Genomic DNA, 13,037 nt, shown 5'->3' on the forward strand with positions numbered 1-13,037 from the left:
CCCCCATCCTCTGCCCCCTCCCCTTGACCCTTAACCCCTTCAGACAAAAAATGGTTCAGCTCTGGATATTCATTTTGTGAGATGGTAAATTTGTTCAAAAAAGTTACACCATTTCTGTGTGCTGGAGGCTCATACGTGTAATCCCAGCAACTCAGGAGGCTGGGATCTGAGCACTGTGGTTCAAGGCCAGCCAGGTCTGGCTCTCTGTATATTTTCATAGGTTTCAAATTCACATTTAACTTCAACACATGAGAGAAAATATGTGCCTTTTGTCACACAGCCCGACTCCAGGAAGCTCCCCCCCACCCACTTAGGATGCTGAAGGTAGTTCAAGACCAGCTTATGTTACATAAGATGAGCTTATCTCAAAATGAGGTAAGCTTGAACACAAGGCCAAGGCCCTTATCCCTGAACATTTTTGCTCTAGGTTAGCCTGCTACCACGTGAGCCACAGTTCTACATGCGGATTTCTTATGTTTAATTGGAGATAGAGTTTCTTGGAATTTTCTGCCTGGGTTGGCTTTGAACTCCAATCCCCAGTTCTCAGCCTCCTGAGTTTCTGGGGTCACAGGCATTGAGGCGCCTCATGGTTTAGTGAGGAGGTCAGAGCTCTCATGATGCATAGTCCACCTACGAAGGAAGATGCAGCACCCTCAATGCATGAGATTTTCCAGAACATTCTAGATGCAAACCTGACCCCAAACAAGAACATGGAGACTGTTTCTTATTCGAGTAAATAGTGAAACAAGACATTTAACTCAAACAACAAAACCATAGTCCACTGAACTTTCTCACACGTGTTTCCTGTCTCTAATCTCTCCCATAATTCTGTTAGTCCCTCTTTATATCTTCTCTGCTTACCCCACTCTACTTATACATTCCTGCCTCTCATTTCTGTGCTGCAGAAAAGTAATAAAAGAAAAAAAAACAGAGATCGTTAGTGGTATTGACAAGTCAGGACTAAAACGTGCTGGAAGCCAAAATCCACATTTGCATTCTAGGGCTAAGATAAAAAGCTATTAAAAAGTTTTAAAAAGTTTAAAATGAATTTGAAATAGTAGTTATTGAAACGCCTGTGGACCCAAACGAAAATTGCTAACTGAGCCCTGCCCTTTGCCTCCTGGTTCCCAGACACTCAGAACTGCAGACTCTTTATTTAGGAAAGGATTGTTATCTCGGCAGAAGTAAACAAGTTGCAGAAAAATGTTCCACACATAAATTAAGTCTTTGCTCAACTTCTGCTTCATAAAAATTTTAGTGCACTTTAGAAGCCAAAAAAATATATTAATGTTTTTGCCATAAATAGTTATTTTCTTGGAGCTTTAATTCTTACTTTTTTAGAATATTTCCCCTTGGAGTTATCTTTTGTTTTTGTAACAATATTTTAAATCAAGAACAGACAGAAACTGTCAGATGGAGTCATACTAGAAGTCTACTTTCCCAACATAACACTCCCCACCCCGCAAGTCCTCTCCAGAATTCCTCACTAGGCCACAAGAAATCACACTAAGTAGGTGAGCCTACTGAAGACCCTGATCACATTTATGAGGATTATGAAGTCCTGGGTACTCATAAATCAGTCCTCAGGTCTGCGAACATGCAAAGAGGTGCATAACACTTATTCCTGAGGAAATAATCTAGGAGCAGATCTGGTATCAGCCAATGTTCACACTTACATTCCTAGCTACTAGGAGATCTGAGGATCCCAGCATGAAGCCAGCCTGGGCAGAAAAGTGCCTGAGGTTTTCAGCCCCAATTAGTCACCAAAAAACTAGAAATGGAAATGTGGCCAAATATTAGAATACCATTCATGAGAGAGGCTAGAGGTGTACACAAGGCCTGAGGTTCAGGCCGCAGAACTGGTAAAAAAAAAAATGAATGAATGAATGAATGAAACTCTGAGGGACTGAAGATTAATGACGGTTTGCTGGCAGGATGGAAGGGAGAAAAAAACTGAGAAAAAGAAAATGTGATCAGAGCTGTGAAAGAGAAATCAGAGTTCACTCAAGACACGCTGTGGCCCCAAGTAAAGAAATGAGGCTTGTTGAGAATCTGCTTGTGGAAAGGCAGAGGGAACATGGCTGTCCTCTTCCCTGCTGGTACAGGCCCTTGTCAAGGAGGCTCAGGAGAGGGAGCCCCCCCCCCCCGGGGGGGAGGTTGACCACATGGAGCCTGAGATGTTGGAGGGAGAAAAGTGATATAGGTAGCTAAAAAACTTCAATTCCCACCACCAAAGTCTGTAGATGAAAGTCAGTGCATGCCTCCAGAAGGCCAGTCTTTCCTGAAGATGACCAAGCCTGATGTGCCGGGGGGGGGGGGGGCGGAGGGGGGATAGGGAGGCTGGGGGCAGATGTCAATGCTTGGACTCAGAGCCTGGGTGCTGTTGCTGAGCTTGTTCACTCACTTGAGCAGCCGTAGCTCCACTTCCAGCTTCTTGGTGGAAGTCTCATGGACTTAGGAAAGTCATCGCCTGGCCTGGTGAAGAACCTCGATTTCACAGACCTCCTCTCCTGAGTGGCTAGGATTACAGGCGGGAGCCACCAGAGCCTGGCCACACAGGCACTCAATTTTCTTGAAGGATGTAAGTTAAGGAATGAAGGAAACACTGGGTCATAGTCACCTGCAAGTTCAAGCTCGGGGCCAGGAGAGGAGCCTGGACAGCTTTGAAGCATCAGTGCAGTGTGAGAGAGTGATGTTGAGGCCAGGAGGTGGGGGAGGGGTGGATGGGAAAGTCCTCTGCAGGGCCAGAATGTGCCCTGCTGGCTTCCAGCTCTTCTGCCCCTCAGAGTTCCCGGCAGGAAAAGGAGCCCAGCTGAAACTGGAGACTGAAGAAACATCACAGATTAGGAAGCAAAAGCTGCCCATTCTCCCAATGTGGGGCAAAATCACATCCACATTTGGGAGAGGCCCTGTGTGGTCTAACTGGACACCAGAAGGCACCAGGCATTAAGAATTGCCCAAGTCAGTGCAAAAAGTGCCAGGTGCTGGGTGCTGGTATCATCCCAGCTGCTCAGACAGCTGAGCTCTAAGGACACTGGTGCAAATCCAGCCCAGGCAGGAAAACTCCTGAGACACTTACCTACAGTTCAGCAGCAAAAAGTCCTTGGTGGATGTGCAACTCAGATAGTTGAAGGCCAGTGAGGAAAAGCCTAGGGCAGAGCCCAGAGAGAAGAGCTCCAACTAGTCAAAGCAAGAGTAATTTTTCAACAGAAATCCTATTTAGGTCACATCTATAAACAGAAATGTCCTTTTGCATATGTAGTCCAACATAAATAATGTGTCCCAGTTAATATTTTAATAAAAGGGGCTGTGTCCTTGGTGGAAATGCTAGCGCTTCTAGAAAAAAAAAAAAAAAGATCACACTCCAGAGACAACCATGGCTCTCTCCTCTCCGGGGCTGCACACAGCTCTGCACCTCCAGTGGGAGCAGGCTGAGGCTTCTACACCCCATAATGTGCATAACGCCACTACCAAGCTCCTTGTCAAAACCACGCCCTTATTTCATTCCAGGGACCTTTATTGTGACATGAAATGATTTCCTTAAATAGGATATAGCTTTCCCAGGGTGGAAAGCGACATGCCGTAGAACTATTACGAATTTTTTTGAAGCTCAATGGATTGAAAATAGATTGATAAAGCTTAATACACATTTTACCTCTTGCAAAGCAAATTAGAATAGGTTTAGTATGCGGTGCGTAACTCTACCCCAACAGAGAGATACACCAGTGAAGCCAGCAGAAATGTGATTTGCTATTAACGAGCCGAACCCTAGGCAGGTCTGGTGTCTGCATCTCATTTTGGATTTAATTATTGCAATAACATCTCATTTGCTTCAAGGTATTACAATTATCTCCTGTTTGAAATTGAAAGGTATTTTAGAGTGAATGTAGTTAATGAAGGAAAGGGTTCAAAATGTCCAGAGTACTGAGCTTCAAAGTAGAACAGCCTACATTTTAAACAATTCCTAAATAAAAGAGCACACGCAAAATGTACTTCCCGGGCCAGCAAATGAGGCATCATCATTTTTCTTCCATCTTCAATGCTATTACGACTTTTAAAATGACATTGGCTCAAATTGATAATAGGCATTGACATTAATCAAGCTCTTTCAAAAAGAGCTCATTTTTCATAATTTCATAAGATACCATTTGGTAGTTTGAAATGTTCACTTAATTTTCTGTAAGATAAAACTTCTAAAAAAATAAATCAAGCCAGGTTCAGGATCCTAGCAACTCAGGAGGGTGAGATCTGAGAATAGTCCTTCAAAACCAGCCTAGACAGACACATCCAGGAGACTCATCTCTCCCAGAAAAATGCTGGAAATGGAACTGTGGCTCAAGTGGCAGAACGCCAGGCTTCTCCCTCAGGGACATCACCTAGGCCCTGAGTTTAAGCCTCACTAGCAAGAGAGAGAGGGAGGGGGAGGTATTACATGGAGCTTCAAATCCGAGATGTAACATAAACAAGGCTTTATTGTGTTTTTTTCTTCATTAGCTACCCTTGAAATGTGTCCAAGTAGATAGATTTTAAGCTAAATACCAGTGGCTTTATTGTGAGACCTCCTTAATTATACATGTCTTTGAGTTTTCTGATGTCTGAGCATATGAGATGGTCTCCTCTCCCCACACCACAGACTTTCTATGTCCAGATGCAATTCCTTCAAGAGCTGCAGCGGGGAGCTGTCTCCTGGGGTGAGGTTGCTCTAAAGCAAAACAGAAGGCTTTGGAAAAGGCCCAGCACTTGCCAGAAGGCAAAGAAAGCACTAGCCCTTAGGATCATATGTTGAGGAACATGGACATTTTTTAATTTCTTATAAAGCCACATGGGTAAAAATAAATGTGATCTTGTTTGGGCTTTATATTTCTCCCTATAATAACCCAGCAACTTTTTACAAAGAAATGGGCTCTTTTGTGCTTCCTTTTGCTTTTTAGTGGTACTGGGTTTGAACTCAGAGTTTCATACTTGCTAAGCAAGCACTATCTCTTGATTCACACTGCCAATGCTTTTGGCGCTTTCATTGGTTTTCAGGTATCGTCTTATGCATTTTACCTAGGCTGGCCATGAACTGGGATTTTCCCAGTCTCTGCTTCAGGAATATTCGATGTTACAGGTGTGAGCCAAGAAATTACGCCAGCTTTTACTTACTGATTGATTGATTGATTGATTTTTTTCAAACAAGAAGGGAGCCACAAAGCAAAAATTATCTCTACCCAAAAGCAGTATAATTTGGCCTTGGTTCAAGTCTCTCCCTCAGGTCTTGAAATTTTTCAAAATCTACAAAAATGTCACAGCTCTTAAATGTCAAAATTGGCACTTCAGAAATGAATAGGAAAGTCCTAGCACTATCTTCTTGGCCTTGCTCAGTCTGAAGGCTGCTTCTCTCAGGACTTGACTTTCTCCTCTCTCAGCTTGGCCATCTGCTGACATGAAATCTTTGCCTGAGGCTCTATGATGCACGTGGTAGAGTGTCACATTGGTAAACATTGCTGAAGGACAGTGCCCAGGCCCTGAGTCCTGAGTTCAATCCCAGTACTTACATACCAAAGACGATTCTGTCACTCGCATGATTTTTATAGTAATAAATTGTTTGTCTGACTATCTTCTCTGAAACACATGCGGACACGCACATGCATGCACACACATGCACAGATATCCTCTCACTGTGGAGAAAATGTTTACAGATTCCTCAAATAATAGCTACACTTAACAGAACTGAATATGCCTGGATTTTATCTATTTACATCACAGCTAACCAAGCTGCTGCCTCACCGTGCAGCTGTGGTAAGGCAGGCTCTGCCTGTGGCTCTCCAAGCCCACTTGTGTGCCTCGTGATCTGAGGAGGAATTCTGGGAGAATGCTCTTCACATCTCACCCCCTGGCCTTCCTTACCTCCACTCCCCAGGAGAGCCTGGAGCTGTCACTGGCAGGAGGCCTTGAGCCCCTCCTCCCAGACCTCTGCCCAGCATCTTCTCTCCTCCCTTCAGCCCTATGCATGAGGCTCTGGTTCTTGGGGGTAAAAGCTGGTACACGGACCTAGAAAGATAAACTTGAGCATTCAACTCCTTTATGAATCTTTAAGCAGGTGTGTATGTGTGTGTGTGTATACACACGTGTGTGTGTGTGGAAGCAAAAGCACAAGGGACATTGAAGTTCATGTGCTCCTTTCCACCCAAATGCTGGTTAACTTTAGAGTAAATTCAGGGGAGGGAGACTTAGACACTTAAGTTCCTTTTTCGGTTAAATTAGCTTTTACTCTCTGCAAGGGGAGACTGACTCAGCAGTGAAAAATCACTGTACAACTCGTAATCCCCTCATGCTTTTGGCTTAATTTGCAGGGAAAAAACATGACCCAGCAGTGACAGCTCTTGGATTCACCCTCGGGTTCCAGGAGAACTACCCAGAGGAAACCGCTGCTGCTCTGCTCTGGGAAGTAGAGCCAAGAGAGCAGGAGACTAGACATCAGCGCTGTCCAGAACTCAATCACAAACCATGTGCAGGCATTTGGGAATTACAGATTAAAACACAGCATTCTTGGGCTGGTCACTATTCTCACGGGCATGTCATCTTTAAAGGGCTTTTCCCTTATTTATCTAAATAAGTGTAACAAATATATATATGCTCGTAATTATATAAAAGTATACTTAAACTATTTAAGGTTGTGATATAGATAAATTATTCACTGAGTATCCTGCTGTTTTCAGACATTGTTTTTAATTTCAAATTTAAAACAGAATTATATCTAACCGGATAGAATTATATCTGATTTATTTATTTTATGCCAGTAGTGGGACTTGAACTCAGTGGTTGCAGCTCTCAATTGGTACTCTACCACCTGGGCTACATATATACCTCTACTTTTGGCTTTTTGGTGGATAATTGGAGGTAAGAGTCTCATGGACTTTTCTACCTAGTCTGGTTTTGAACATCCATCCTTAATCTCAGTCTTCTGAGTAGCTTAGATTCTAGATGTGAACCACAGGCACCCAGATGAATGATTTTATTTTCAAATGGAATTTTAAACTTGCTCTTTTTAACAAAAGCTTGTTGTCCTAAAGTCAGGTTTTCATGTAAGAAATACTTGGCATGACATTATCAGGTCAAAGCATGTTTATATATACTGTGGCTCTCAATCAAATTAAACATTCAGAGATTTTCTTTGTAAAGTAAATCTGAACATTGTTTCTCTGTGTCAGATTCTTGTGCTAGGACACTGGCTGTAACCTCAATAGATTTATAAAAGCTATTGATAGAAATATTTTCTAAAAACAGTGAAAAGCTTTAAAGTAGGTGAATTCAAATTTGGTATTGTTAAAAATAGCTGCTTCCTAGAGCCTGCTGTTCTCTTTTGACTCCTAATGAACTCTTGAAAGCTCACTTGAGAATGATAATCAGGTTGGCATTATTCTCTAAGTGCTAAAAGCAGAACCAAACTTTGAAGACAACAAAAACATCAGACATGAGACTGGCAAGGCTGTGTCTCCTAACTCCACCCCTCTGGCGGGCAGGCATCCTTGGCCTCTCTCCTAGGCTTGGTAAGAAAGCCCGGCCCCTTCAAGAGAAATGCAAACATAAATCACAATGCCACTCTGAATAGTGAGGTGGCACTCATGGCAAAACACAAATAGTCGAATGGGTCATCAACATGTAATGGACACCGATGAGCTGACCATAGCCTACACGGCAGCCTCACACTAAAGCGGGCTCTTGGTGTGGTGGTAGAGGCCTTGACTCTAGCACTTTGGGGAAGCTGAGGCAGGAAGGTCAAGAATTCTAGGGCAGCCTTCCTCCAAATAAAAGTACTAGACATTGAAAAAAAATGAATGTAGTATTATCAATAACACCATACTATGTGTATGAAATAAAACTCTACTAAACACAGTCCAAAAATGTTAGGGAAATCTTTGAAATAAGAAAGGCCCCATTGGTCACCTTGGCTAAGTTTAGGAAGTGAGTCAGTGGTGGTGTCCTGCTGTGGAACCATGCTTTGAAAGCATCGACTCCAAACGTGGCTTCAGGACTGCCAAGCCCTGTGCCCCAATTATAGCTTTGCTTCTTGGACCCACACAATAAGGATCATTTATGGGAAAGTGCTTTCATGGAACTTAAGGTTAATTTTCTCTATTGCTTCAAAGCAACTTAAGAAGAACAGGCTGGGAGTGTGGCTTAGTGGTAGAGGGATTGCCTAGCATACATGAAGCCCTAGGTTTGATTCCTCAGTACCACATACATAGAAAAGTGCTTTGGCTCAAGTGGTAGAGCTCTAACCTTGAGAAAGCTCAAGGACAGTGGTTAGGCCCTGAATTCTAGGCCCTGGACTAGAGGGGGAAAAAGGATAATATCCACAAAACTAGATTGTTTTTTTAAATTTTATTTTGGCTATCTCCCAACATAGATCAAAAGAAGAGAATTCCACACTAAACAATTAATTACATTGATTTTACCATTAATAGTTTACTCTCCTGGTTTATTAAGGGCTATCCATCATTAAATTTTCTAATCAACCACTGACCCATCTCTAATTTTCATTGCTTTGTTTCTTTCTCCCCAGGAGATGTATCTATTACCACATCACTCATTTGTATTTCTGATGATGAATAGAAGAAGATACTGGAAGGAAAATGGACACTGAGTGATCTGGAGCCAGTGAATTGCTTCCTGGTCAGCAAAGGGTCTGGCACATATCAACATGATCTAGAATCATTTCATACCTCTAACTCCCGGATTATCATAGATACAAAGACAGGCCCAATATTGCTTGAATATCCGGTCAGTTGCAGTGACTGAACTAGACTGTGCTTGCCAGGCAAATGCTCTGCTGCTTGAATCATGCCCCTGGCCTGCTTTCACTGGTGTTTGTTTTTCAGTTGGGGTCAACGTTAAAGGAGCCCCTGAAGCTACATAGTCCAGAGTAATGGCATGTATGGGCACAGAAAATGCCCAGCATGAGGCAGTGCTGCAGGCCAGGGTCTGACCCCAGCCTCTGGCCTCCCGGGAAGACCCTGCTTTGTCCACTCCTCACCGGCCACCATCTCCAGGAAGACTATGGAACAGGACATAATGTGAGGCCTGGGACAGCTGTGCCACAGGTCCAGCTGCTCTGAGAGACAGAGTGCCATTCTTTTGCCCCTCAGATCCTCTCACCGCTCTGAACATCTGCACGTGTTTATGCAAGAACCTCAGGTCCGAATTCCATCTCTGAAGAGGGGCCTTATCACAAAAGATATACTGCACCAAAAATACAGTATAACACCGTTAAATTGCCTCTCCTCTTTACAACTACTGAATAATTAAAAAAAAAAAGAAAGAAAGAAAGCAATCTTAGGTGATGAGGATGGATCTACGACACACAGATGGAAAAGACTGATCAGTTTCCACTGTTCATGAGACAATACCTCCAGTTTCACACAAAAACATTCCCAAGTACTTTGCAACTTTTGTCAGCAAAGCTATCGATTCCTCCTCTTCCCAGATTTGCTGGTATCTGAAATAAATGACTATATGGCAAGAAATTCTAGAGTTAGTTTTAGAAAAATTCTTTGAAATGTTGATCTCAAAAGAAATTCTAGGAGCAAAGAATTTGTGTTTACTCCTTGGGATGGCTTCACTTCAGAGGCTGGCCTTCCTGTTGGGCTGTGATTTACAGACTGGCGCCTTCCTGCTGGGGTTTACTGGCAGATGAGTATACAAAGGGCAGAGCGCATGCTACCAGAATGACTTGGCAGGTAGAGGAGTGGTTCGAGTCCACAAATATCGGGAAGCCCAGCAGTTCAGGATCTGAGACTCGAAACACAGACAGCATAAGATGCTTCCATGTTAAAGAATAGTTCTTTTAAGACTAATCTTTCTCTGGGGGGTGGGGGGAAATTTAAGAAAAGTTAGACTTCTGTTGGACGTAAGGAGCTGCCAATGGAAATCAGAATCTCCTGAGACACTGTGCAAAAACCAGTAGAGTGAAGAGATTTTCCTGAATAATGGGACTCAGATAGAATCTTAGGCAGTCTCTCCCTCTCTCCCTCTCTCTCTCTCTCTCTCTCTCTCTCTCTCTCTCTCTCTCTCTCTCTCTCTCTCTCTCTCTCTCTCTCTCTCTCCCTCCCTCCCTCCCTCCCTCCCTCCCTCCCTCCCCTCTCTCTGTCTTTCTCTCTGTCTCTGTCTCCCCCACCCCCCCAGCTGCAGACACCTTCCTTCCTTTCTTCTTCTCTTTTTAATTTTATTGGTTGGCTTTAAACCATGATCCTCGGATTCCAGTCTCCTGAGTAGCTAGGATTACAGGTGTGAGCCACTGGCATCTGACACATCTTCAGTTCTTAAATTGCCTACCACTAGCTACTACCTGTATCTCTGCCATGACAGTCAGATCACCCTACCATCTACCAAGAGGCCTTGATCAAACCCCATCTGGAACAACTGCTTCTTCCATTTGCACCACAGATTCCCTTCCTTCCAGCACATTCTCCTGCCATTACCAATACCTGTGTTTTCTCTCAATTACCTGGATATTTCTGGGCTGACCCAGAGCCATGTCTTGAAGCAATGGGATCTACAGAAGCAATATTTTTAATTTAATGTTTATAAAATCAATCTAGTGATTCTGTTTTCTGAACTGGAAAGGATTTCACAAGGGGATTGCAAGTTACAATTTAACGTGTCCAGCTAAGTGCCTAGGGCTTCTTAGTCCGGTCTCCCCTGCCTCATTGTCCATGCTGTCTGTTCCCTCACCCGGACACATCCTGGCTCCCCAGTTTATCACATGAATATACTGTGATATCTGGCTCCATCTGTCCTCTGTCCTTTCTCATTCTTGCACCCTCCCCCAGGGGCACTCAAAGTATTCAAATTCAATGGTCATATAGAAATTTCCAGGTAATGCCTCAGGACTGGATGATACTTTGTAATTATAGTTATTTTACAAGGCTGTCATATTCTCCTGTTGGCTATTTGTGTACATTCAAGCAGTTATTTGAAACATTCACTATATTGTAGGCACCAGCCACATATGATCGTTAACTAATTTAATTAAGGCCAAGTAAAATCAAGACTTGTCTTTCAGCCACACTCACAACACTTCAAGTGTCAGCATCCACATATGGCCTGTGCCATTCAGGTTTATGCCGAATGCTTCTTCCATCATCACAGCAACCACAGACCACAGATCCACCTCTGTGGCTGCCTCCTCCTCATGGACAAAGAAAACAACCCAAAGCAAGAAGGAAAAGATGGGCAGTTCCAGGTTCCTTCCCTCCGCTCCCCCCTTTCTTCCTTTTTTTCCTCCCTCCCTCCCTTCCCTCCTCCCATCTTCTCTTTCTTTCTTTTTTTGTAACAGTACTGGGACTTGAACTCAAGGCCTATACTATGTGTCTTAGCTGTTTCCACTAATGGCTGGTGCTATACCCTTTAGGCCTCAGCTCTAATTCCATCTTTTTTTTTCTGGTTCCCTGGAGAATAAGAGTCCCCGGGCTTTCCTGTCCTGCCCAGGCTGGCTCCAGGCAGATCTCAGCTTCCTGAATAGTGTGAACAGCATGAGGCACTGGCATCTTGACCTACTTTGGTTTAAGAGAACCAGGCCCAAAAGCACAGCCATTTTCATGCTTCCTAGAGTGCAGGAAGCAGTAATTCTCTCTGAGAACAGGAACAAGAGCTTGTGGATACCACAGGAAAGTGTTAAGCCAAGTTCCGGCTCACTGATTTATAGTATGTCGTATGAAATATTCTAAAAACAGCCTTTCAAAAATTTGACATTCCTTACACATGGAAGACTACCTTTGTAAATTTCAGCAGTGTGACTCTCTCTTGACCACTTATCTGCTCTTACACGTGACTTGAAGTATGGTCACACTCAGGACCACTGCTGTCAAATCTTGTGAGCTTAAATTCTACAGGTGAGCTGGGTGATGGTGGAGAATGCCTGCAATCCTAGATAGGAGGCTGAGATCTGAGGACTATAGTTCAAGGCCAGCTTGGGAAGGAAAGTCCCTGAGATGCTTATATCCAATTAACCACCAAAAATTTGGAAGCAGAGCTATGACCCAAGTGAAAGAGCACCAGCATTGAACATATAAGCTAAGAAATGGCATGCAAGTCCTGAGTTCAAGACCAAGTAAGCACAAAAACAAAATCTACAAGCAAAATTTAACACATGGGAGACAGAATCACCCACTGAATTCACAAAGGAGGTTTGTTTGTTGCCAGTCCTTGGGCTTAAACTCAGGGCCTGCCCACTGTCTTGGGCTTTCTCAAGATTAGCATTCTACCAATGGAGCCACAGCAACACTTCCCGCTTTTTCTGTGTATGTGGTACTGAGGCATTGAACCCAGGGCTTCGTGTATGCTAGGCAAGCACTCTACCATTAGGCCACAGTCCTGGCCCACAGAGACATTTTTGTTAGACAAAATTTCACTCCAGTCATCCCAGTTTCCCCTGTTCCTCCTTTTCTTCCATTCAGTTACCTTCCAAGCTAAACACACACTATTTTTAGTTTTCTTTCGTTAACTTGACTCTACAGAGCGGAGTTGTCATAGAAACCCCAATAACAACATTGCTTGTTCCCCTTTGTTTTCAAGTGTGTGCTTTTCAGTGCCCTTCTGAAAAAGTCATTTTCATGTTGACATTTTTTAAGGAGGCAGTGCGACTTGCCCCATCCCTCCCCAGACCACTCATTTCCTTTACTGCCCCGTTCTGACGGAAAGCCACTTTCCCTTTCCCTCACTAGGAGCAGGGCCAAAGGGAAACTTTGGAGCAGTGAGAGTGAGTGTGGAAATCTGGCAGTGCTTGTCAGATTGCAGCTACCCGGGCTGCTGCTTCCTCCACGGGCTCCCTGGCTGGGCTGAAACCAGCTCGCCTGAGGGCCACTGCAGGCACATGCTGCATTTGTGCAGCGAAGTCTAAGGAACCCCTGGGATATTTCACTTTATTACAAAGTAAGCTAGAGAAATGGTGCAGCACATTGCAGTGTTTCAGTGCATTAAAACAGAAGGGAAAACATTAAAATGAGCCTCTGGGAGTTTGGCCTAGTGGTAGAGTGCTTGCCTAGCACTTGAAC

At 43.8% G+C, this 13,037-nt stretch overlaps 1 protein-coding gene across 2 annotated transcripts in view; it reads right to left on the bottom strand.

Annotated features, from left to right (window-relative positions):
* Window positions 1–13,037, bottom strand: part of Adgrb3 (adhesion G protein-coupled receptor B3) — a 466,475-nt gene that overhangs the window by 411,986 nt on the left and 41,452 nt on the right. The window lies entirely within an intron of this gene.

The sequence above is a fragment of the Megascapheus bottae genome, chromosome 8 (assembly GCF_031878675.1).
Source record: "Megascapheus bottae isolate mThoBot1 chromosome 8, mThoBot2.hap1, whole genome shotgun sequence".
Taxonomy (NCBI): domain Eukaryota; kingdom Metazoa; phylum Chordata; class Mammalia; order Rodentia; family Geomyidae; genus Megascapheus; species Megascapheus bottae.